The 26,506-nt window shown below is 44.9% G+C and overlaps 1 protein-coding gene and 1 non-coding gene across 2 annotated transcripts in view; both read left to right on the top strand.

Annotated features, from left to right (window-relative positions):
• The first annotated feature begins 309 nt into the window (after window positions 1–309).
• Window positions 310–383, top strand: Trnat-ugu (transfer RNA threonine (anticodon UGU)). Its single transcript has one exon. It is a non-coding gene; the product is annotated as a tRNA-Thr (tRNA).
• A 773-nt stretch (window positions 384–1,156) lies between these two features.
• LOC126184823 (proton-coupled amino acid transporter-like protein pathetic) overlaps window positions 1,157–26,506 on the top strand; it is a 359,869-nt gene continuing 334,519 nt past the window's right edge. Inside the window, exon 1 of the mRNA XM_049927406.1 lies at window positions 1,157–1,268. The gene's annotated coding sequence lies outside the window, so the exon portion shown is untranslated. The remainder of the gene's footprint in view (window positions 1,269–26,506) is intronic.

The following is a 26,506-nucleotide window of genomic DNA, read 5'->3' as shown; positions in this document are numbered from 1 at the left end:
GCCGCTAGCGCCGAACTGATCTGAGCCACCGAGGACATAGAGGACAGCGCGACTGCAGGGATTTATCTCTGGCACGCCTCCCGCGAAACCCACATTCTCAACGTATTGTCCCGGCCACTTGACCATCTTCTTCTTCTGTGCGAATGCACAAACAGTGCCCGAACTCTTACGGGAATCGGCAACGCGCCGCGAGTAATGAGTATAATGGGCGGGAGCACTACGAATGTAGTGCGGGACAATACGTTGAGAATGTGGGTTTCGCGGGAGGCGTGCCAGAGATAAATCCTTGCAGTCGCGCTGTCCTCTATGTCCTCGGTGGCTCAGATGGATAGAGCGTCTGCCATGTAAGCAGGAGATCCCGGGTTCGAGTCCCGGTCGGGGAACACGTTTTCATCTGTCTCCGTTGACGTATGTCAACGCCTGTAAGCAGCTAGGGGTGTTCATTTCATTGTAATTTCATTCTAACGAGCTGCATGGTCACCGATGGTATGTGTTCTTTCGGACATGTCCGAAAGAACAGATGCCATCTTAGTATATATCTTCAAAAATAGCCCGTAATACATTTCAGCTTGTAATCGTTTCGTTTGTAGCTTCCCCATTGCCCATGATTCGCACCCTAGCGACTCATAAATCAATCATGCGTGCGAACAGTTCTCATCCGATCTTCAATGGTTCAATGGACGCTTATTTCCGCTATCGGTCAGGTAAAGTCGGTCAAGCGCACCTAACCCATGGACGTGAACCTTACACCTTCAGGTCGTTAGACAGTCGCAAAAATGGCAAAGAAAAATTGTCAGTTCGTGCACCAGCTGGTGACACTGCTTGCAATTTGGCGGAGTACTTTCGCGAGTTAGCAGCCCTTTCCGCACCAGACTCGCAGGCAACAAGTGTCCAGGAGTGCTGAGCGCTCACCATTCATCGTTCCTCGACCGCCAAACGAAAGGGCGCGGCCCGACCTAATTCAGCGGACCGCCTCAGCTCGTACGAGCGCGCCACGCTATTTTCGCACGTGCCTGCTCACGTGGAGGACAGACCCGCAATTCACGCTGCCTTTTTACGTTGCGCCGCGCGGCTCAACCGGACGCCTTCGGACAACGTCGGGCGACTTCGTGCGGCGTCGGCACCGGCGCCGACCAGAGGCGCCGCTGGAGGGGCGCACGCCTCAGAGCGGCGCGCCGCAGCGCCGAACACGCAGACACACACGTGGGCGCCTGCCGACCGGACGCTACGGCACGTGGCCGCTGCTGCAACATCCACCCGGCTCACAGGTGAGTAGCGCGGCTGCTGCCGTCTCTGTAGTGCTCTACGAGATCAGATTCACTAGAAAGACGCCGGGAAGCTAGTAGCTGGCCTTTTCGGTGACTTGGCCGAGTCCACGTTTTTGCAATGCCGCCTTTTTCTTGCTGTCGCGACCGATGTGGCAGTTCCGTGCAGAACGTTGATCGCGCATAGAGTTCTTTCCGCACGTGTTAGGGCAGATTTCCAGTTCTCGTCGCGCCACAGACTATTTCAGTGCCGAAGGCTCCACGCTGCCCTGTCTCGTGCCACGGCGGCGCTTCCTTCTGTTAACATTTCCAGCGACTGTTTCCTTACGGGCTTAGAAAGTCGATCATGGTACAAGGAAACCGATATCTTTCTGAAAAGAAAAGCGGTAGTCTGATATCTGCATGGCCATTGTTGAGTAACAGCTTTGTTTTACCTATTCTGGCGTCGTTGAAGCGACTACAATGCGTTCTTTGTTACCGCTTGTGACCCATCGTATTACAGAAAACATCGTCTGTGGTCCAAAAGTAATATTTTATTACCCGGAGACATAAAAAATCGCTTTCTTGGTTATTGAAATGTGACTCCAGTGCCTAAATTTATTAGTACTAGTCTTATTGTTAGAGAATTTTCAATAAACTCAAAGAGTAACTCTAGAAAAGAAAATTAAATACAAAACACTCATTGTCTTGCCAGTGAAAATGTGCACTTTGAGTGAAATGAAACATGTGCAGACTCAGAAAACGCTGAATTACCATGAAAGAAGAGCTCTTTATGTGTGATTATCTTTCTTGTATAGATCAAATGCAGTGCGCAACAATGCGGCGAACCACACCCAAAAAAAAAAAAAAAAAAAACCAAAATCGAATCTTGCAAATGTACCATTTCCACAGTATGAACATTCGCAGTCGAGTGGTTACAATTTAAACGGCTGGCCGTATCTAGTTTCGTTACTTTTGACTGATAAGGTCAAATGTATAAACCGCATCAGATATCACGCAGACAGCAGTGATCCAAAATTGCAGATTTCTGCTAGTGCTTGGCAGATCCGCTGTTTAGATTTTTTTTGTAAGGAACAGATAGTATATGTTTCTAATGAATGTGATTGTAGTGCTCCATTCTCCTGCGAATCGTGTAGCTCGTCGGACTGAAAAGTTATGTTACACGTAATTGTGTACTTTTTTTGTCGATAAAAATTCCTGTTTCTTGTCTGTATAAAACCGCTGATGAGTCGAAAACCACACGGAGGCGATCTTTCAGAGAATTCCTTGGGCAGAAGTTACCTAGAACATGGTCAAGTATTTGGTGGTCAATACTGTGTGGGTCATTCATGCTTTGCTATAGCGTGAGATAGGAAACGCTGACCTAGAACAACGTGTTGCTCCGTGCGGGTGTGCTGACGTCATAGATAAAGCATGTCACGGAGTGCCATAGCACTGGCGTTAGTGCGGAAAAAATTGTCGAGCCAGCACATTTCGACGCACAATTGCTGAGTTGCGAACTTTTTTATGTATAGATATGAATTCAAAAGGACGTCATTCGGCTTAGCAAACTTCCATAGTGGACGGAATAGAGCAAAAGCGCATGAAACATCGGTACATAAAATTACTAGACAGTATCCAGTAATTCACTCTGAAACGTTAGATAAGGAGAAGAGAATCGAGTACACCGATCTGTACCCACCATTTTAGTTATACTTCGTCTGATTAGTACCTAGCGTTTCAAGACACAGTGTTCGTAGATATCTGAATAGAAAAGGACACAGCGAAAGAAAGAAATATTTTTTGTGGAAGACTATAGGTGCTCTTCAAACTTCCACTGGTGATTTTAGCTTTCACTACTTATCCTAAACGGGAATCAAAATATCCCAATTTCTGTTCGGTTTTAACCATTCTAAGAAATCGAATCTTCAAGTGTAGATTTTTGTTTGTGCTATATCAGGCATGGATGACTATGCATAATGCTATTGCCAATAATTTGACGAGACCTGTCTTGTCGCGCTAATTGGAAGGATTCCATTTAATACTTGCACGGAATTCATTTCAATAACGGAAAATCTTGAGTTTAATACAAACAACAGCACGAGAAAAACGACAGCCATTAACCATAGAAAAGAAGTTTATATTAGCAGATGGACCCGTAAATAACGTGTTGGGAGTCAGTAGCTTGGCTTTCATAGTTAAGTCATTTTTGAGAAAACATCGTACATACAATACGCATAGAATGGAAGAAATTTATTGGCTACTGCGAATACGAGTAGACTACGTCTGCACAACCAATCAGTGACAAATGAAAATTTGTGCTGGACCGGGCCTCGAACCCGGTTCACCCGCTTTACGCGTGCGGACGCCTTAATCACTTTCTTTTTTTTTTTTTTAAGATCTGTTATTAGCAACGTGAATCAGATCTGTTTTCCACGAACAGTGTACCGGGAAACGAGTCAATGCAGCGAGATTTCGTTCGTACGTACATACATTAATCCTTGTTCCATAGATCATGAATACGAAATTTCGTAGTGATGTGGAACGAGCCACTTTAACATAAGTTTTCATTACACAAAATAATTAATTTTTTTTTCAGTTGCTATTTCATGTGTGTTGCGCAAAATATTTGTGTTTTGCCTTTTTCTACGATACTTTTTACCCCACTGATTGCGAGGACGTTCACGAATAGACGATCAGTAAAGATAACGCAATAATATACTTTAGGTGTGTTTTTGTACCACGTATCACGATAAAAGTAACTTCAATATATTACAATACAGCCGCGAGGGGTAACCGTGCGATCTTAGGCTCCTTGTCACAGTCCGGGCGGCTCCCTCCGTCGGAGGTTCGAGACCCCCTCGGGCATGATTGTGTGTGTTGTCCTTAGCGTAAGTTAGTTTAAGTCAGATTAAGTAGTGCGTAAGCTTGGGGACCGATGACCTCAGCAGTTTGGTCCCATAAGATCTTACCAGAAATTTCCAAATTATAATATATGCTTATTTGATTATTAATAAAAAATGGTTCAAATGGCTCTGAGCACTATGGGACTTAATATATCAGTCCCCTAGACTTAGAACTACTTAAACCTAACTAACCTAAAGACAGCACACATATCGATGCCCGAGGCAGGATTCAAACCTGCGACCGTAGCAGCAGCGCGGTTCCAGACTGAAGCGCCTAGAACCACTCAGCCACACGGCCGGCAATTATTAATCATTCCTCCCATTGTTTTACTGGAAATAATGAAAAGATGAAGAAAATTATCAGATACACAGGAAAAGTATCGAATGAACGAATCCCACACAGTAGCATCGAACACGGAAGAGCGTTTATCTTTTTCCGCGGGCAATTTCGGCTATCCGAGCACGCCTCAAGGACCGACCTAAACCTTCATACAACACTGAGTGTTCATGTGCTGCACTTTCACATTTTCGTGATTCCCGCACAGGGAGACATTTTATTATTATTGCCGCTGCCAGTATGGGCACGTAATACCATTTGCAGTGTCTGTGTTTTCCGATGTACTATGCTCGAATGTCTGAAGGAACACACACTGCTACGATCGGCAGCTACTTGAAACAGAAGCTACGTATTCGCACTTCCGAATACATTTCTTCAATTTCATATAGCTGTCGACCGTTGCAATGCCTGTTCCTTCAGACATGCACGCAATTTGAAGGACATTGCATAGTACACCAAAACACACACACACACACACACACACACACACACACACACAGAGAGAGAGAGAGAGAGAGAGAGAGAGAGAGAGAGAGAGAGAGAGAGGCAGCGACACTGCATATAGTAATAAGCTTGGAAATTAAGCTATAGGACTGATTTTTCCTTTTTTTTTTTTAGGCAAATAAATTTGCTATTCTACACGATAACTGTTTGCTCTTGGGTCTCTTCAGAAACGTAATAACACTGTGCTTAATCGGTTTTTCACTAGAAGTTATGGGATAGCTTGCTGCATAGGAACGCAAATATTAATTCACTTTTTGTCGTCACTCGAACCTGAACTGTTTGTAAATGAAGTGATTCTCAGGCACGTTCCATTGCCTATCGTGTGGGAATGATCAACTCCGGAGGGTCTCGACACATTTGAACGTGAGCAGTGGCAGCTCCGAAAGATGACTCCTCCGGTTGCAGGAGGGGCGTGCGCCGCCTTTAGCAGTAGCGAGCGACCTGGCCTCGGCCGCCACGTAACGCTGCTCCCGAAACCAGGTCGCGGCGTGGCGCGGCGCGGCGCAGCTTTGAAAGCGGCGTCGACAGTTGCGTCACACCGCCGCCGCCGTCCTCCGATTCAGCGGCGCTCTATATTTACTCGTATGCTAGCACGGTGGCCGCACGCCGGTTGGACACAGAGCACATGCGGCGAGCCCGCGCTACGACGCCAGCGCCTCCAGTGGCCGGGTACGCAGCCCTCTAACCTCCCATCCCTCTCATCAGAATTCAGCACACGTTGCTTCCGGTATGTTTATCGCCGCACGCACTCGGGCACAGTGGATGCTAATGGTGCCTGCCGAACAGCACGCACAAACGAATTTGCCGTTCCGTCGGCAGACACTCGGGTGCACCGCCACCAGCGCCCCTGACGGTCGAGCGCGGCACAACTCTCCTGCGTGCCAATCTCGTGTGGGGCAAGCGCTGCGAAGTGCCATTGCTGCGAGAAACGGAGGAAGGTTAGAGCAGCGAAGCGCAGCGTGCTCTTTTGTCATTCACTGGTTACTGTGCAACATTGCGTGTTGATATGAAAGGCAGCTGTTTCCTCCTGCCTCAATTAGAATTCGTCACAGTTTGTTGGTCGCGCGTCGCGTAGTTTTGCAAACCAAAGCGTTTCTCCTGGGATTTCAGACTCATCCAGCACAACAATTCACAACTGCAAGATCTTACTACGCTAAAATTTTTTGTTACTCTGCGTCAGTTCATCCTTGACACTTCTTACTATCTTAAAAGGCGCGTCTTCAAATTTAACTGGCGGTCCTCAAGCTCAGCTCTAAAAAAAAGAATAGAAACACCAAAATATGGTTAATGTAGAGAAATGAAATTTCGGGATTACATATCATAACATACACTTGTAACATAAGTAAGTGATTAATATTGATAGATCACAGCTTAATCTAAGCGCGAAATATGCCATTGCAAATGTGAAATGCTGGTGCATTAATAACTGGTGTAACCGCCAGAATGTTGAATGCAACAAAGTAAACATGCATGCATTGTGTTGTACAGATGCCGGATGCCATTTTGAGGAATAGAGTTCCACATCTGCTGGCCGAAGTGGCCGAGCGGTTCTAGGCGCTTCAGCCCGGAACCGCGCTGCTGCTATGGTCGCAGGTTCGAATCTTGCCTCGGGCATGGATCTGTGAGATATCCTTAGGTTAGTTAGTGTTAATAATATTTATAACATCATAACGTTACTATATTGCTGTAAAAGGAGTCAAGATTTTGCCTTTGACTGGGCGTTAAACTAAAGAATACGGCTTAAAGATTTTACGTTATTGATGGAAATTAGTACTAGCAACTTAATGATTAGCAAACAGCAGCAACATTCACACGACGCTTAAACCAAGGCAGGGTCTCATAAAGAAGACACAGAAATGACTAAATGTAGCTTTTTCAGTATATTACTAGTTAAAATTTACACCGATAAACACAAATTTTAAAAGAAAGAATTGTCACACTTAAAGAAATGGTTGTATTTAGACTTTGCGAAGGTGAGCAGTGCTTGTCGGTTTTTGAGTTTTTCACTGTGCTGTAACTTCTTGGCTGCTGTATTAAGGGTATTATAGAAATAACAGAATAACAATATTGTATCCAGATACTAGCTCATTTGCATGGTGTTGCTCGGTTAACAATGTGTCCCAGTAGAATAAGGAGATAGAAAGAAGAAGTAATCAACTGTGACCATACTGATAAAATCGTAGTAATTTTATTTACATATTATCAGAAGTTAAAGTAAACAAATAATAAAGCAACATATTTTTGAAATATTAATGTAATACAAAACTTCACAATAAATGATTTTTTAATTTCATCTCCAGAAGTAGGTCATGGGTGAATTCATCCGTGAGCATGCAGCGTAGAGTTGTCTATGGAGAAAATACAGATGTATCAAATCCAATCCGCAGTATTTAGTAGACAGCTTTTGTGATTTGCTGATCGTAACTGAGATCGAAACTCTCACTGATAACTGGTATGTTTCAAGGTTAAAGAGGAGTTCTGCTAGGATCTATACGTACTGGTTGAAACAGAAATCCGTTGACAAAATTTCGAAGACTGTTCGGGAATATTCTGCGAGTACTTTGGTGTGAGCGGCTTGCGATCTGTGACGGTTCTTTGCAGAGTAATTGCATCCCGTCTGATTTCTTAACCCCTATTTATCTTAGCATCTGTATGGCCATGCAATTAATTTAAGAACTGTAGTAGTGACAATCTCTCAAAAATTTGATAACGTCGTAATTTACATAATATGAAATCGAAATTTAGACTCACCGTTTTCAGTATTTCACTTAGCAATACGATTGTGAATACAGGTCTGAAGACTATGGCTATGTGAGCGCGTAAATGGTACCAATGCTGTTTTGTTTGGTCGCTTCCAATAATGTTCGAGAAGTCAATCCCAAGATTTTTTTTCTTATTGAGGCCTTCTCATTCAGCCTTCCCTCACTCAACTTCCTTTGGTTTGTAGATTAAACCTGTAGACTTATAGACATACGAATTGTGTCGAATTCGATGTTCTTAAGCAGATTTGGTCACCCTGGCAATGTCCTCTTAACCCGGCTACATGTAATTGGTCGACCACACAAGGAACTGAAAAGTACCCTGTGTTAAATTTGGCTTGTAAGTCACTTAATAGACTTTTAAGTTTTTACTTATTTATTCTCTGAAAGTTAGCTGATCAGATTACACAAGTAACGGGTAAGGCGAACTCTAGATTGCGATTTTTGGTAGAATCCTGAAGCGATGCAGTCCTTCAACAAAGGAAATAGCTTACAATACGTTAGTTCGTCCAGTCTTAGAGTATTGTTCGTCTGTATGGGACCCTTACCAGTTGGGTCTGATTCAAGAGATTGAGAAGGTCTAAAGAAGAGCGGGGCAAGATTCGTGACTGGTACATTTAGCCATTGCGAGAGCGTTACAAATCTCATAGAAAGTTTGAAGTGGGACACACTTGCAGATATACGACGGGCTAAGCAGAAGGGGCTACTCACTAAATTCCGAAATCCAATCTTCGCCGAGGATGTAGAGCATATATTATAACCACCAGCTTTCAAATCGTGTAATGATCATCATTCAAAGATAAGGGAAATAAGAGCTCGTACTGAGGCGTTCTGGTAGTCGTTTTTCCCTCGCGCTGTCCGCGGGTGGAACAGAGGGGGGAAATATGACTTTGCCGCGACCTGTGCCCTTCGCCACACACCGCTTGGTGGCTAGCGGAGAATACAGGGTGAAAAGTATTTAAACCGACAAACTCTGGGAGGTTGGAGGCGAGGTTAGAGGGCGTATTACGCTCTTCAGTTGTAGGCAACTACTAACTACTGTCCACCAGTGTAGTAGTGTATTGTCTCTGTTTACTAATGGAGCGATACACCTGGAGTGAGTACACTGCTGCGGTTGGTGCGTACTACGTAGCGCACCATAACGGACGAGCCGCACAGCGGATTGATCAACAACAAGTGCGGTTCTTCGTTAATGTGTGAGTCGGTGTTGTTGGGGACTGTTTAATTGGGCCGTATCTGCTACCTCGGCCATTAAATGGCAGGCACTATTACAATTTTCTCGCCAGAGCATTTCCAGAGTTGCTGGAAGACGTCCCGCTCCCTACAAGACAACGCATGTGGTTTCAACATGACGCGGCGCCAGCACATTTCAGTCGTCGTGTGCGTCGATTCCTGGACCGACGGTTCCCAAAAACGTGGATTGGCAGAGTACCATGACTTGCTCGATCCCCAGATATGTCCCCTCTGGAATTTTTTGTGTGGGGAGAGATGCGCAACCTTGTTTACACAACTTTTGTTGCATCAGATGAGGATCTGGTAGCCCGGATAGTAGCAGCAGCAGGAACAATTCAAGATACTCCTGGGGTTTTTGCCCGTGTCAGACAGAACATGATCCGACGTTGTAAACTTTGCTTACATGTCAATGGAGAAATTTTTGAAAATCTGTAATTCAAATTGGGTTGTGTTAATGTGTCGTCTCTTGGTCATAAAAAATGGAAAAGTGTTTGTTGGTTTAATTAACCCTTTATTTGGCAGTGTTGCTCTGAAACAACATCAAATTTACGTTGGCCTTATGGGACAACAAACACTCCCCAGTGCCCTTTACTGGCATTGTTGCCTCCAGGCAACGTTCCTTTACACAATGCGAATGCCAGTTGTTGTAATAGTTCAAGGTTTTCAACACGAGATGGCAGTTTGTGTAGTGGTGTTACAGAGATCTCGTGTGAGTAACAGGGGTGTCTTATTTTGGTTCTGAAAGAGTGGATTTCAATAAATTGGCAGTAATCTTAGCAGATTTTCTTCAAGAAATACCCAGAGGTGAGTTTACAGCAGAAATATTTCAATCTAATCATGTTGCCTGTGAGCAACATTGCCCATAGCTGGGACATGTGCCATTAGTATATTACATATGCTTATGGCGGATATTCAAAACAATAAAATCGTGACACTTGCAAGCTCATTTTATGGTGTCCAACCACTCTCAACAGTAAAATGATGGGACAGCAATGAAAAAAGAAGAATTGATGTGCCCTGTCCCTGACGTACAACAGGCATATGGGAGGAGTTGATCTTGCTGGTATGCTGATAGAGCTCTACAGACTACCAATGAAAACTGGGTGTTGGTTCATGAGATTGTTTGGATTTATGCTAGATCTGAGTGCTGTAAATGCCTGGCTGGTATTTCGAAGAGAATCTCTGGACAAGAAGATCTCACTGAAGTCATTCAGGGCAGATATTGCCAATGGTTTGATGTTTTCAGGGAAAAGGAAAGTAGGAAGGCCCTCAATAGACATAACACCACCACAAAAGAAGAGGAGGAAGCCAACAGCTCCGACTGTTACACAAGATGTCCGATTTGATCATATGGAGCATTGGCCTGAATACGGTCCCAAAGGTCGTTGTCGTTATTGTCCATCTGGATTTTCTACAGTCATGTGTTCAAAATGCAATCTAGTATTGTGCTTCGTTCCAAAGAGGAACTGTTTCCAAAAATTCCCTTGCAAGAAGAACTAGAAGGGAAAATGAAACAGTTCTATTACACAGCAGGAATGCATACATGTGTTTATAAATTAAATTATTCACGTACAGGAAACCTTTTGCTTGAGGTTATTGGCAAACATTTTTTTTCTATAATATATGTAAATGTGGTCTACTGCTGGTAATGTTGCTTATAAGCAACATTTCATCATTTTTGTCAAAAATTTCTAAAACTGACTCAATTGTATTTCTTTAACCGTAATTAATAAATATAATCACTGAATTTTTTATTTTTTTTATTTTCACCATTTGCCAAATAAAGGGTCTTGCCGCCAGATAAATCTTCCTCTACCGGTTTAAAAACTCCTCATAGGAAAAAATGACATTAGGGAAAAAAATTTGTTTTGATGTCCTCTACAACCTCCCAGAGTTTGTCGGTTTAAATACTTTTCTCCCTGTATATGTAGATGTAGAAGTTTGGAAATTGATATAAGTAAAATATGAACGCTGCTACTGATTTTTTTTCTTTTGGTAGGGGGGGGGGGACTGTCATGACACCCCATGCCTCTCTCCCCCTCTCCTCCCTCTCCCCCCGCCGCCACTTAGACCCGGGCCTGGCGTTGTCCCAGTACTTTACACTTACGCCGTGCGCTTTACTTACTATTGAGCGTGTGTGATAAATGGGTCGATAGTGCCGCCTCGCAGAACGCACAGTTGGGGCTGTAGCGGTGGGCCTCGACGCGGCGGAAGCACAGCCGGTGAGTGAGGGGCGTCCTCGTGCCGCTGGTCCCTGACCCCGTCACGCCGGCCGCCTGCGGCTGCGGCTCGGCGGCGCCACGTGGTCTGCAGTCTGCTGCCGCCTGCTGTTCTAGAGGCCTAGTATAGCGCTGGCTGCGGTACCCAGTCCCGCCTCGGGCGTGGGTGTGGCCGTTACTCTCGGCGTGATCTCTAGACACACTATTCCAATGACTGTAAATAAGGAGATGTTGTAGTCATCAGCCTGACGACTGCCCATTACTGCGTTAGTACCTCTCGTGCAACGCTTTTCGCACCTGCGCCACTTCTGCAACCTGCATACATCTGAGTATACACTGAAATGAAATGTCGTGTGACGAGGGCCTCCGGTCGGGTAGACCGTTCGCCTGGGGCAAGTCTTTCGATTTGACGCCACTTCGGCGACTTGTGCGTCGATGGGGATGAAATGATATGATTAGGACAACACAACACCCAGTCCCTGAGCGGAGAAAATCTCCGACCCAGCCGGGAATCGAACAGTCTGTCGCGCTGACCACTCAGCTACCGGGGGCGGACTGAGTATACACTGATAAGCCAGAATATTATGACCACCTGCCTAATAGCCGGTATGTCCAGCTTTGCCACCGATAACAGCGGCGGCGTGTCGCTGGAGGGAGTTGGCACCACATCTGCACAAACCGTCACCTAATTCCTGTAAATTCCAGGGAAAGCTCTCATGAGTTCTGACGCCACGTTCAATCACATCACAGACGTGTCCGATCGGGTCAGGCGAGTTGGGGGCCAGCACATCAACTGGAACTCGCCACTGCGTTCCTCGGACCACACCATCACACTCCTGGCCTTATGACAGAGCACATTATGTTGCTGAAAAATCGCTACCATCGGGTAACATGAAGAGGGTGTACGTGGCCTGAAACTAGTGTACGATACTACTTGGCCGTCACTGTGCTTGCACGAGCTCCACTGGACTCATGGAAGCCCACGTGAATGTTCCCCAAAGCATAATGGAGCCACCGCCAGCTTGTTTCCGTACCGCAGTACGGGTGTCAAGGGTATGATGAAGAAGGTATTGGGATTCATCAGACCGTGCAACGCTCTGCAACTGCGCCAACGCCCAGTGCCGATGATCATCTACCCGATTCGGTCACCGAGCGAGGTGGCGCAGTGGCTAGCACACTGGACTCGCATTCGGGAGGACGACGGTTCAATCCCGCGTCCAGCCATCCTGATTTAGGTTTTCCGTGATTTCCCTAAATCGCTCTAGGCTTTGAAAGGGCACGGCCGACTTCCTTCCCTGGCCTTCCCTAATCCGACGAGACCGATGACCTCGCTGTCTGGTCTTCTCCCCGAAACAACCCAACCCCAACCGATTCACTCACAGTTGCCGATGTCGTCGTGGTAACATTGGCACACGCAAGGGTCATCGGCTGCGGAGGCCCATCTTTAGGAGTATTCGGTGCACTGAGCCTGATTTTATTGGGCTACATTCCGTTCCTTCCGTTTTCCTTTACTGACGCTTAGACTTATCTTAAGCTTATCTATTTTCATCTATTCCGATCAGTTGATCTTCCAGCACTGTTTCTGACAGAATGGCAATGTTATCGCCAAACCGTACAGTTCGTAATTCGCTCCCCTGAACCTTAGTTCCCTTTCCAAACTTCTCCTTAGTTTGATTTACTGCTTGCTCATTCTACAGACTGAATAACAACCCTCACTCGCTTCTTAATTTCTGCCCTTCTTTCTTGCCCTTCAGATGTTATAACTGCAGTCTTGTTTATCTTGTAGATAGACTTTCACTTCCTGTATTTTATTCTTCCAGTCAGCATTTCGAAATATTTTTCTTAATGTCCACAAAGGATTTCCTCATACTTACAATTATATTCGGTCAACAAAGTTCTCTTGTTGAGACGCCTGTCTTGCTATTGCATTTATATTCTCTTTATTTCGGTCACCGTCAGTTAGTCTGCCGACTTCGTAACATGTGGTAAGAACGAATGACATGGCAGAATGGTCTACCTGTCAAATGACACTTTTTTCAACATATATTGGCAGTATGATACATATCTCAAAGGCCTGCTCTCAGTAATGTGCAGTTTCTAAGTAGATAGTTCAAATGGCTCTAAGAACTATGGGACTTAACATCTGAGGTCATCAGTCCCCTAGACTTAGAACTATTTAAACCTAACTAACTTAAGGACATCACACACATCCATGCCCGAGGCAGGATTCGAACCTGCGACCGTAGCAGTTGCGCGGTTCCGGACTGAAGCGCCTAGAACCGCTCGGCCACAGCGGCCGGCTTCTAAGTAGAGTTTTGACAAAAGCGTCGTAAACCAGTAATGTTAACGAAACGTATCTCTTTTTGCACTGCGAATTGTTAGCATTGACATTTGAGATTTCATAATTAGGACGCTTTTTAACTCACGAAGATCTACAAGTTCAGATACAAGTAGGGCGATATTTAAACGACTGATGAGACTTTGGACTACATCAGGGACCTACCATAGTGCTTTCTTTTGCTTTGGGACGAAGCATACTGCTGTAATATACCAGGATCATTCAGGAAGTAATTTTTCTTTGTAGCATAAACAGAAGGAATAGAGAAATATCTGGAAACGTTTACTGAAAGTGAAAATGCATTTAATGGGCTGCTTCTCAACGGATTCACCACGGCAACTAAGAAACTTATCGCACCATGGGATCAACATTTTTTTTTTCGTGTGTCATGGAAGTCTGCGGCTTGCTGTTAGTAGCGATGTGTCCGGGCAGGGATTTCTTCACATGTAGTGCAAGACACGAATCAATGACAGAGACGTTAGTAGTATAGAATGGTTGGTTATACGCTTCTCAGTGCCACGCTAGAAGCAACGCTGAGCTATTTGTCGTGGGTCATCACAATTCATGCACAGAAAATGCATGTTACATTTATCATGATGGGCGAATCTGCGAGAAATATTTCTTGAGTTCCGTAATGGCAAGAAATAATGCACTGACTCAACTGCTCGACAGACTTATCACTCACTCCTGATGGGTGGCTGCCCACTCTGTTCTCCGTCGGCGATATTTCTTCAGCTTTATTAAATTTTCAGCTTCATTAATGCAACAGGCGCTTGCATATAGTGTCCGTCTTGTACAGTAGATATAGCTTACGATAAATTCGAGTTTTGGCATGCTTATAAACTTTTTCATAGCCCTAATCTCGGATTTGGGGGGAGAAAGAATGAGTCATCATTTTCTGTAACTGCAGCTCGGACATCATGTGGGATTTGGGAGTGTCAGATGTCCCATATGATAGTCGCGACTAAAATATATATCATACACACTCGCCTTGCACAATGAATGGCCTACTAAGTCTACATCTTGTGGAATACAATCACAGACATTAAAAAACTCATTGATGATAATAATTAGGGTCAAAGATACAGAAAATTGACGTTCTTTTACAGTGGACACAATAAACAACCCTTCGTAGACGTATCCGGTTACATATGAGTTTTTCTGAGGGACAGCGATAACTGAACACCGTTAAAGTAGTGATTCTCAAACTCCGGCCCGAGCCAAGCGTTCGTGCGGTCCGCGCTCCTCAGATGTATTTTATAATAATATGCTTCTACCAACTAACAGCATAATCCAATAACGTCAATTAACGCTATGATCTGAAGAGTGTATTTTTTCTGCTTAGTAGCAAACAAAAATGGTTACGAAGACAGTAATATTTTAAGATGCTCTTAATTGTAATTGACGTTGGTGGACTCGGCCGTGAGTTAAGTACAGTTTGCCGCTTACGTCAGCATAGCCACTGAGCGGTTAATAGAAGTAAGAGGGGGAATATTTTATTGTTTGTCTTGCAATGCCAACAACTCAAGAGCATGTGCAACTAGTATCTGTCAGTTGCTGTGGTATAAATGTCAAACGGAAGTAACACGTATTCGTAAATGCGCATTACAGAGACAGCCATCTTCAAATGTGGTACATGTTTGTAGCAATTATTTTGGAACATTGCTCAAGGAGACAGCGACCTAATACACTCCTGGAAATGGAAAAAAGAACACATTGACACCGGTGTGTCAGACCCACCATACTTGCTCCGGACACTGCGAGAGGGCTGTACAAGCAATGATCACACGCACGGCACAGCGGACACACCAGGAACCGCGGTGTTGGCGCTAGCTGCGCAGCATTTGTGCACCGCCGCCGTCAGTGTCAGCCAGTTTACCGTGGCATACGGAGCTCCATCGCAGTCTTCAACACTGGTAGCATGCCGCGACAGCGTGGACGTGAACCGTATGTGCAGTTGACGGACTTTGAGCGAGTGCGTATAGTGGGCATGCGGGAGGCCGGGTGGACGTACCGCCGAATTGCTCAACACGTGGGGCGTGAGGTCTCCACAGTACATCGATGTTGTCGCCAGTGGTCGGCGGAAGGTGCACGTGCCCGTCGACCTGGGACCGGACCGCAGCGACGCACGGATGCACGCCAAGACCGTAGGATCCTACGCAGTGCCGTAGGGGACCGCACCGCCACTTCCCAGCAAATTAGGGACACTGTTGCTCCTGGGGTATCGGCGAGGACCATTCGCAACCGTCTCCATGAAGCTGGGCTACGGTCCCGCACACCGTTAGGCCGTCTTCCGCTCACGCCCCAACATCGTGCAGCCCGCCTCCAGTGGTGTCGCGACAGGCGTGAATGGAGGGACGAATGGAGACGTGTCGTCTTCAGCGATGAGAGTCGCTTCTGCCTTGGTGCCAATGATGGTCGTATGCGTGTTTGGCGCCGTGCAGGTGAGCGCCACAATCAGGACTGCATACGACCGAGGCACACAGGGCCAACACCCGGCATCATGGTGTGGGGAGCGATCTCCTACATTGGCCGTACACCACTGGTGATCGTCGAGGGGACACTGAATAGTGCACGGTACATCCAAACCGTCATCGAACCCATCGTTCTACCATTCCTAGACCGGCAAGGGAACTTGCTGTTCCAACAGGACAATGCACGTCCGCATGTATCCCGTGCCACCCAACGTGCTCTAGAAGGTGTAAGTCAACTACCCTGGCCAGCAAGATCTCCGGATCTGTCCCCCATTGAGCATGTTTGGGACTGGATGAAGCGTCGTCTCACGCGGTCTGCACGTCCAGCACGAACGCTGGTCCAACTGAGGCGCCAGGTGGAAATGGCATGGCAAGCCGTTCCACAGGACTGCATCCAGCATCTCTACGATCGTCTCCATGGGAGAATAGCAGCCTGCATTGCTGCGAAAGGTGGATATACACTGTACTAGTGCCGACATTGTGCATGCTCTGTTGCCTGTGTCTATGTGCCTGTGGTTCTGTCAGTGTGATCATGTGATGTATCTGACCCCAGGAATGTGTCAATAAAGTTTTCCCTTCCTGGGGCAATGAATTCACGGTGTTCTTATTTCAATTTCCAGGAGTGTAGTATTGTAATTATTTAGTAAACACAGCAGCGTTCTCAATGCCAGTACATCAGGGATTCCTACTACTACTACCAAGGAATATAGATCTGATGATGATCTCTGTAGTAGATCAAACCCGGTCATCAACAAATAAAGAGCAACAACTTATACGCGACCACGATTCTGTTTACTAAATAAACACATCAAAAAAAGTTTTAAATCAACTCGGTTCCGAGAGTTACGGAACCTGTACAGAAAATTGGAGTAGATATCAACATAAACATCTTTTCCGCCCTTTTATTGCTTATGAAAACCACACATTGCATATTGTACCATGATACAGCGAGACCTTCAGAGGTGGTGGTCCAGATTGCTGTACACACCGGTACCTCTAATGCCCAGTAGCACGTCCTCTTGTATTGATGCATGCATGTATTCGTCGTGGCATACTATCCACAAGTTCATCAAGGCACTGTTGGTCCAAATTGTCCCACTCTTCAACGGCGATTCAGCGTAGGTCCCTCAGAGTGGTTGGTGGGTCACGTCGTCCATAAACAGCCCTTTTCAATCTAGCCCAGGAATGTTCGATAGGGTTCATGTCGGAGAACATGCTGGCCACTCTAGTCGAGCGATGTTACCCTGAAGGAAGTCATTCACAAGATGTGCACGATGGAGGCGGGAATTGTCGTCCATGAAGACGAATGCCTCGCTAATACGCTGCCGATATGGTTGCACTATCGGTCGGAGGAAGGCATTCACGTACCGTACAGCCGTTACGACGCCTTCCATGACCACCAGCGGCGTACGTCGGCCCCACATAATGCCACTCCAAAACAGCAGGGAACCTCCACCTTGCTGCACACGATGGACAATGTGTCTTAAGTTGTTCAGCTTGACCGGGTTGCCTCCAAACACACCTCTGACGATTGTCTGGTTGAAGGCATACGCGTCACTCATCAGTGAAGAGAACGCGATGCCAATCCTGAGCGGCCCATTTGGCATGTTGCTGTGCCCATCTGTACCGCGCAGCATGGTGCCGTGGTTGCAAAGATGGACCTCGCCATGGACATCTGGAGTGAAGTGGCGCATCGTGCAGCCTATTGCGCACAGTTTGAGTCGTAACACGACGTCCTGTGGCTGCACGACAAACAGTATCCAACATGGTGGCGTTGCTGTCAAGGTTCCTCCGGGCCATAATCCGTAGGTAGTGGCCATCCACTGCAGTAGCAGCCCTTGGGCGGCCTGAACGAGTTTTGCATCGACAGTTCCTGTCTCTCTGTATCTCCTGCATGTACGAACAACATGGCTTTGGTTCACTCCGAGACGCCTGGACACTTTCCTTGTTGAGAGCCCTTCCTGGCACAAAGTAACAATGAGGACGCGATCGAACTAGGCATTGTTGAAGTACAGACAACACGAGCCGTGTACCTTCTTCTTGGTGGAATGACTGGAACTGATCGGCTGTTGGACCCCCTCCGTCTAATTGGCGCTGCTCATACATGGTTGTTTTCATCTTTGGCGGGTTTAGTGACATCTCTGAACAGACAAAGGGACTGTGTTTGTAATATAATATCCACAGTAAACGTCTATCTTCAGGAGTTCCGGGAACTGGGGTGATGCAGATTTTTTTGATGTGTGTGTATCAAATTAAGGCAGTTATAACACAATTCAACGTGCAAAACGAAAAATGGCATTCAAAACATTTAGTAGATATTCGTGATCTTGCGTCATATTGCAATTACTGTTTTAACTAATAAAACACACTAATCTATGTAGGCTAGCAGTTAGTAGTGAGATAGGTAGGAGGAGGTGTGGTAATGTGGCCGGGACGGGAAAAGTGGCCATTGCATATTTTTCGCCCTGATCAGCGCTGCTGCCTCGCAAGAATGGTCAGTTAATTCTAATATACATCGCCATTGTTAGTGCGACTGACAGTAGGTGCTTGTTCCGTCATTTTTTTAGTACGAATTTTTATGTTATTGAGTCATATGATGCAAGGTAAGTCGTTTATATTGTTCTTGTTACCTCACTTGTACGGAGAGTATTAACTTTTTACGGTATCAATGTTTAAACAACGACTTTTGGCCTGAAAATACAGTTATTTGTTATTTATTTCAGTTTAATAGTTTCTTCGGCATACCACTAATGCTGACATGCCGTCCGATCGGGAAAGTGGCCACACTACTCGTCGAGCAAAAGTGGCCAAGGTGTTCACCTCAATACGAGTTAGTTACTTAAAAAAAAAAAAAAAAAGACACGCGTAGTACAACATACAAAAGTGGCTTCAAAACCCTTTTATACACAAACCCTTTTATATAAATTCACCATTCTATCCCTTTTTGATGATTTTGAATTAATTAAATTATAATATTTAATATCGTAGCTTCTGTTATACTTGGTCTAGTAAAAAACTTCCGAATGAAAACTACCTGCTGCTGTCGTTTGGTATTCTTTTAGGTACTAGAGCGTGAAGATGCCTGGAAAATGGGTTGGAAATCAGAAAAACAAACATGGGATCCAGCTACATTGGCACTGGCCCTGTTACCTGTTTGGGTACAAAAAACTGGTCACTATGTAAGCCTTCAGAGAAATGCATGTAGTTCCAATACATTATTTTCTTCTTCACTTAAAAGTATATGATGTTATATGTTATTATATTTAGTTTCGAAATGTGGAAGTGGTAAGCTTTTTATCAATAACTATGGTTTGGTGAAAATTGTATTTCTGTTGAGTGGCAAGTGGTCACTTTACACCCGCCCCTCCCTTTCCTATGGGGCCCGTATCACCTAAAATGTCAATATTGGATCTTAAGAAAAAAAATTTCACTATCAGTGGTCCAAAGAGTTCTGTAATATGAGCTACGAATTTTTTCTTTATGACTGTATCGTTTTTCGGCACGTGTTACAAAACTAAATCATCGGTCTGCAGAAGTGCTCATGTAGCCTACAGGGATTATCTTGAATCCTTCAAAGTTGACAGATGTTGCGAACGATATCGCGTATATATTCCCGAATCATCGAAGGAACAACAAACGAAGAAAGGACGCTGGAAAAAGCTGACATTAATAAACTTTAATGCGTAACGCTTGCCACGCTATTCCAGATTTTTTCTTCGCTCATGGAGTAGTCTCTAAAACAGCCAGGAACAAAGACAGATTACAACAAATTTCAAAAATAAAAATGTAGTAACATTTTTTGTACTCTGTGTTTGTGCAGTTTACTGCCCTGTACCACATTGTTTCTGGTGAGTGGGATCTTAGGGAAGTGCAAGGACAGAGGATAGCGAAAACAGAGATTTTCGGTCGTCACTGTGCGTTGCAGCACTATCGGTGCGACACCAGTTCCTCACTTTTCGCGATTATGCTCGCCTGGCTGTGACGGTGCAGAACTCGTGCTGACGTCATAAGCTGCTGCGCGGGCGATGGTAAACGTGACGTAGGTTACGGCCTGTTTAAACATACACGTCCGCTGAGAGGCAACACGAAAACACGTGCACTGTGTTGCGCTCAGTGTGGCAACAGAAAATAACGACACACACACACACACACGTATTCATTGACTTTCATTAGCGACCGTAGAGGACCGCGTTTCCTGTCAGGTTGATGTGGCGCTCGAACGCCTTGATCGAGTCTTTTGTATGATTTAGTGAACACTCAATTTTAGGCCAGTTGATTTCATTGATTTGACCACTAAACAGTTTGGTCGCAAAAAAACACCATATATACTGGCGTCGGACATAATAATATGTACCCTCGGCAAAAAAAATTCTAGAGCTAGTTTCCAGACTTATCTTTAAAGTATTGGTATTTTCATTTGCTTTTCCCTTCTCTGATATCTCTTACGTTTGTGAGCGTCGTAGATACACGCTGATCTGTCATGATGTTGGAACGACCGAATTTCCAATGAGGACAAATTTTCGGTGCCCGCCAAGTTGATGCGTGGGTGGCAACAATAACATGTCCATGTACTCAGACTATAGTGAAACAAAAACCAAAGTCACTAACACAGACAAGAGGTAATTAAAAATAGTTGCACCTAAATTACGAAGAGCCGTGCCACTGTACTGTACGACTACTGAGTATTCACATGACATCTAAAAGGCTGAGCTGAGAACTCCACAAACAAAAAGCGACTATACTTTTAAGTAATTATAATTATTAAATCTTTAGAAATAGTAACCAGCCACAAGTAAGACAGAAAACATTTGTATAACACATCACCATAACCGAACTGGTATTTAAATAATCTGTCTTCTGATGCATGGCAGCCGGCCGGAATTGGCCGTGCGGTTCTAGGCGCTACAGCCTGGAACCGCGTGACCGCTACTGTCGCAGGTTCGAATCCTGCCTCGCGCATGGATGTGTGTGATGTCCTTAGGTTAGTTAGGTTTAAGTAGTTCTAAGTTCTAGGGGACTGATGACCACAGCAGTTAAGTCCCATAGTGCTCAGAGCCATTTGAACCATTTGATGCATGGTACAGGTTTTTTTTTTTTTCTTGAAGCCTACTTTTGCTGCCAGTTAGTAGCGTGGTATCCTTCACTGAACAAAATATGTCACATTTTTAAAGGAGAAATCAATATAAATGCGCTGTAAAGAAGGACTCATGTCGTAAATGGTGTGTTTGATGACAATTCAGTTTCACATCTAACCTATATGGCGTATGTTTCTGAGTGACGCAGTCGTATATTTCAAATGCAGCGTTCCGGTGTGTATTTTGATACACGCGTGGTACTTATGCAGCTGTACTGTTCGCTTAATGAATACACAATAAGCATCACTCTGATTTCTTTGGCACCAAATGTTGTTAAATAGTCTCACGACACCTGCTCCTACTTCACATGAGGAAAGAGAAAAGCAATTCCTGTCTTTGGCAATACGCAGCCATCTGAATATGGATTTTCAGTCTGAAGCCGGTTATGGTACGCTGAAATAAAAATTTTAAATCTTACTAATGGCTGTTTTTAACCTATAGGCGTTAAAACTAAAAGCTAATGGTAGAGATGCAATTTCCAAAACTCTTGTACATTATATGAGGTAAAAGAAAATTCTTTTACCGCGCAAGATTCACAAAATGTAGACTACTAATAGTGGAAACATGTAGTATAGTCGTTGATTTTACGTTTTGTCTGCGTTAACGTGTTTATTAAAGGAAGTTTGTACTCTTAACAACACGCATGGAGCATTAAACATTTCTAGATGGTCATGTTCATTCATTTCGCACTAACATTGTTTCCACCTGGGAATTGTACGTTTCAACGTCAATAAAACGAATTTCGTTTTATTGACGACGAGATAATACTGCTTCCCTTATATCCTAAAATCATTTGATTATGATACACTACTGGCCATTAAAAGTGCTACACCGAGAAGAAATGCAGATGATAAACGGGTATTCATTGGACAAATATATTATACTAGAACTGACATGTGATTACAATTTCACGCAATTTGGGCGCATAGATCCTGAGAAATCAGTACCAAGAACAACCACCTCTGGCCGTAATAACGGCCTTGATACGCCTGGGCATTGAGTCAAACAGAGCTTGGATGGCGTGTAGCCCGCATCTCGTGGTCGTGCGGTAGCGTTCGCGCATCCCACGCCCGGGTTCCCGGGTTCGATTCCCGGCGGGGTCAGGGATTTTCTCTGCCTCGTGATGGTTGGGTGTTGTGTGCTGTCCTTAGGTTAGTTAGGTTTAAGTAGATCTAAGTTCTAGGGGACTGATGACCATAGATGTTAAGTCCCATGGTGCTCAGAGCCATTTGAACCATTTTTTTTTGATGGCGTGTACAGGTATAGCTGCCCATGCAGCTTCAACACGATACCACAGTTCATCAAGAGTAGTGACTGGCGTATTGTGACGAGCCAGTTGCTCGGCCACCATTGTCCAGTCGTTTTCAATTGGTGAGAGATCTGGAGAATGTGCTGTCCAGGGCAGCAGTCGAACAATTTCTGTATCCAGAAAGGCCCGTACAGGACCTCCAACATGCGGTCGTGCATTATCCTGCTGAAATGTAGGGTTTCGCAGGGATCGAATGAAGGGTAGAGCCATGGGTCGTAACTTATCTGAAATGTAACGTCCACTCTTCAAAGTGCCGTCAAAGTGAACAAGAGGTGACCGATACGTGTAATCAGTGGCACCCCATACCATCACGCCGGGTGATACGCCAGTATGGCGATGACGAATACACACTTCCAATGTGCCTTCACCACGATGACGCCAAACACGGATGCGACCATCATGATGCTGTAAACAGAGCCTGGATTCATCCGAAAAAATGACGTTTTGCCATTCGTGCACCCAGGTTCGTCGTTGAGTACACCATCGCAGGCGCTCCTGTCTGTGATGCAGCGTCAAGGGTAACCGCAGCCATGGTCTCCGAGCTAATAGTCCATGCTGCTGCCACCGTCGTCTAACTGTTCGTGCAGATGGTTGTTGTCTTGCAAACGTCCCCATCTGTTGACTCAGGAATCGAGACGTGGCTGCACGATCCGTTACTGCCATGCGGATAAGATGCCTGTCATCTCGACTGCTAGTGATACGAGGCCGTTGGGATCCTGCACGGCGTTCCGTATTACCCTTCTGAACCCACCGATTCCATATTCTGATAACAGTCAGTGGATATCGACAAACGCGAGCTGCAATGTCGTGATACGATAAACCGCAATCGCGGTAGGCTACAATCCGACCTTTATCAAAGTCGGAAACGTGATGGTACGCATTTCTCCTCCTTACACGACGCATCACAACAACGTTTCACCAGGCAACGCCGGTCAACTGCTGTTTGTGTATGAGAAATCGGTTGGAACCTTTCCTCATGTCAGCACGTTGTAGGTGTCACCACCTGCGCCAACCTTGTGTGAATTCTCCGAAAAGCTAATAATTTGCATATCACAGCATCTTCCTGTCGGTTAAATTTCGCGTCTGTAGCACATCATCTTCGTGTTGTAGCAATTTTAATGGCCAGTAGTGTAGTATTGAGATATTCTGGTTCGTATAAGGGAAATAATTGTCTGCTTTTGATGGTGCAAGAAACATTAAGCATAGCTTTGAGAGGAATTAAGTGCAAACTCACTGTGCATACTTCTGAGTTTATAAGCATGGATCCCGTGAAGGGTCAATTTGTTTGGGGCTCCCATAGCATGTTAGGTGGCTGTTTATACTTTTTCAGCGCGTGTATCCTTTTCTTTTCTATCTTTTCACGATTGGTAGATTGATTCTAACACCTTATACTTATTTTACTTTTCTGCGGATGCACGTCTGTGTTACTGCTACAGCGACGTAGAATACATCATAACCATGCCTTAATATATTAAACCGAGTAAAATAGAATAACGAAATATGAGACTGTAATATTGAAAACGACAACAACGATGAAAATAAACATGCAGTATGAGGACGTACCTCATTTAGCACATTTTCATAGTGGCCGAGGAAAGGTGAAGAAAGAAGCTGCTTGCACAGTCCTGAGACTGCCTGTGTTTGAAGTTGCAAACTCTTTCTGCCTGCAAAATAGGAAGAGTGTAGAACAAGTACGCAGAGCTTAATGATGAAGTGAGTTGGCGTAATCACTATATTTTTCGTTGACGATACCCATGATGACAAATCGCAGAGTGGTTGTTGGGTTGGGTTGTTTGGGGATTCGAAATGATTCAAATGGCTCTGAGCACTATGGGGCTTAACTGCTGAGGTCATCAGTCCCCTAGAACTTAGAACTACTTAAACCTGACCAACCTAAGGACATCACATACATCCATGCCCGAGGCAGGATTCGAACCTGCGATCGCAGCGGTCGCGCGGTTCCAGACTGTAGCGCCTAGAACCGCTCGGCCACTCCGGCCGGCAGGTTGTTTGGGGAAAGAGACCAGACAGCGAGGTCATTGGTCTCATCGGATTAGGGAAGGAAGTCGGCCGTGCCCTTTCAAAGGAACCGTTCCGGCATTTGCCTGGAGCGATTTAGGGAAATCACGGAAAACCTAAATCAGGATGGCCGGACGCGGGATTGAACCGTCGTCCTCCCGAATGCGAATCCAGTGTGCTAGCCACTGCGCCACCTCGCTCGGTCGCAGAGTGGTGAACAATATAATTGAGTAACTCATTGGACTCACGTAATCTTCTTTTGTCTGTTTTGCAGCTAGCGATGGTAACCTACGCCATACGTGTTCTAGTGTGTATTTCCAGAAGTATCATCAGTGGTGGATTTTTGTCAACGCCTGTCTGTCAAAGTTCCTGTTACACTGAACAGCCGTATAGCTGAGATTAGATATGCTTGTCGGTGAGATAACGATCAGTTATTACAAAAGAAGAGCAGACAGTTTGGCAGTAGAGTAAATCCATCCGCTTGTAGAAAATCATCGCGGGTGTTACGTTTGAAAATAAAGTTCCAATTTTGTATGGTGTCATTAAACATTTTAGACTCCACTTGTGCAACATGATGACATAAGCACAACGAATTACGCAAATGAGGAGCAAAATATAAAAAAATATACCAAAACATAATTTAATTTCCAGTATGAAGGCAAGCACCACGATAGGCGAAAAAGATGCGCGTTGTGATGTAACAGTATCACTGTAAAAACTGTTCACTAATTTCGGATATCCCTCCACTGACTGTCAACTACATCAGCAAAAATGTCTGTTCCATAATGGATATTCGACCAACAGAGTATTTGACACTCCACGTTCTACTATCTACATCAGTGACGTTCTTCTGTACCATTTGCGATCCACATCGATCACATGACTATTATATTGAAATTTTAAGAAAGGCACTTGGCCAGTGCTTTTTTCCTAAGATTTGCTAACTAACGTTTTTCGTGAGAGGGAAGTAGTCAACGCATTTATCATCTTGTTAGTCAGGCTTCTCAAAGCTCTCAGGTTTGGTCGCCGTGGCGTGCAGGACATAACACTATTTTGACCTCTAGTAAGAAGCTGCAGATCGGAAAATTGCCAGTTTATTGCTGTTAATTTTATCTTCTCCGATAACAACAGGATTCTCAAACCAGAGAAAGCAAGAACATATGTTTTATATGACCATACATATGGTACTAAAATCAACTTTTGGGTTTACAAAACCCAAAACACAGATGCAACAGCTATGAAAAAACGTTGCTTATCGTACAATCTTCCTGTTGAGGAGGAGTGTATGTTTGTACACTGTAATATCAATGCACTGGTGGTAGTTGCCGTAGTGCAAAGTATGAGATGATAAGGGCTATTGGAGAACTGACTAAATAACTTTACATTATGGAATTACGAACATACTGAACATTGACAATTTATTAACTCACCCGTTGGTTCAGAAGGCGCTTCCCGTCGGCTGGTCTGCTACGGATCAGGCTGTCACCACGGTACGAGTGTGTTTGGCTCGCATGCCATCTCTTGAGAATAATCTATCCCTGACCGGTCACGGACTAGGTTGTTCCATGTGGTGGACTGCGATGTTGGAGGCCATGCAAGTATTGCAATTACTATACAATAATTTTGTCAACTGTGTGGGCATACAGGTTCTAGTATTATTGCACACATTGTAACATTGCCTTCTCCTAGTACAGTTTTGAACGTCTCAATTTTGAACTGGAAGCAGTTAACATGCTATCCACTTTCTCAGCACCTATGACCAATACAGGAGCGGTCAGCTATTTTTCGCTGGCAGAGTCGTCTAATCATAGATAATCAGTAGGGAGGACGAAAATTTTCCTAAGTCCCTACAGCGCAGCATTCCTCAAGCACTTGGAAGTATCAACACGAACCAGCTGCTACGTGTAAACGTTTCGACATGGCTAGCAGCTCACCAAGACTGCGACATCAACGCTTGTCTATGGGTGTAAGCGAGCTCAGTGGAAAAGTGTAAGACAAGTGCAGAGCAGTCTGCCTCCATTACTCTCGT

This window comes from Schistocerca cancellata, chromosome 1 (genome assembly GCF_023864275.1).
Source record: "Schistocerca cancellata isolate TAMUIC-IGC-003103 chromosome 1, iqSchCanc2.1, whole genome shotgun sequence".
NCBI lineage: Eukaryota > Metazoa > Arthropoda > Insecta > Orthoptera > Acrididae > Schistocerca > Schistocerca cancellata.
The sequence above is the reverse complement of the archived record's forward strand: the minus strand, read 5'-3'. Positions and strand labels throughout refer to the sequence as shown.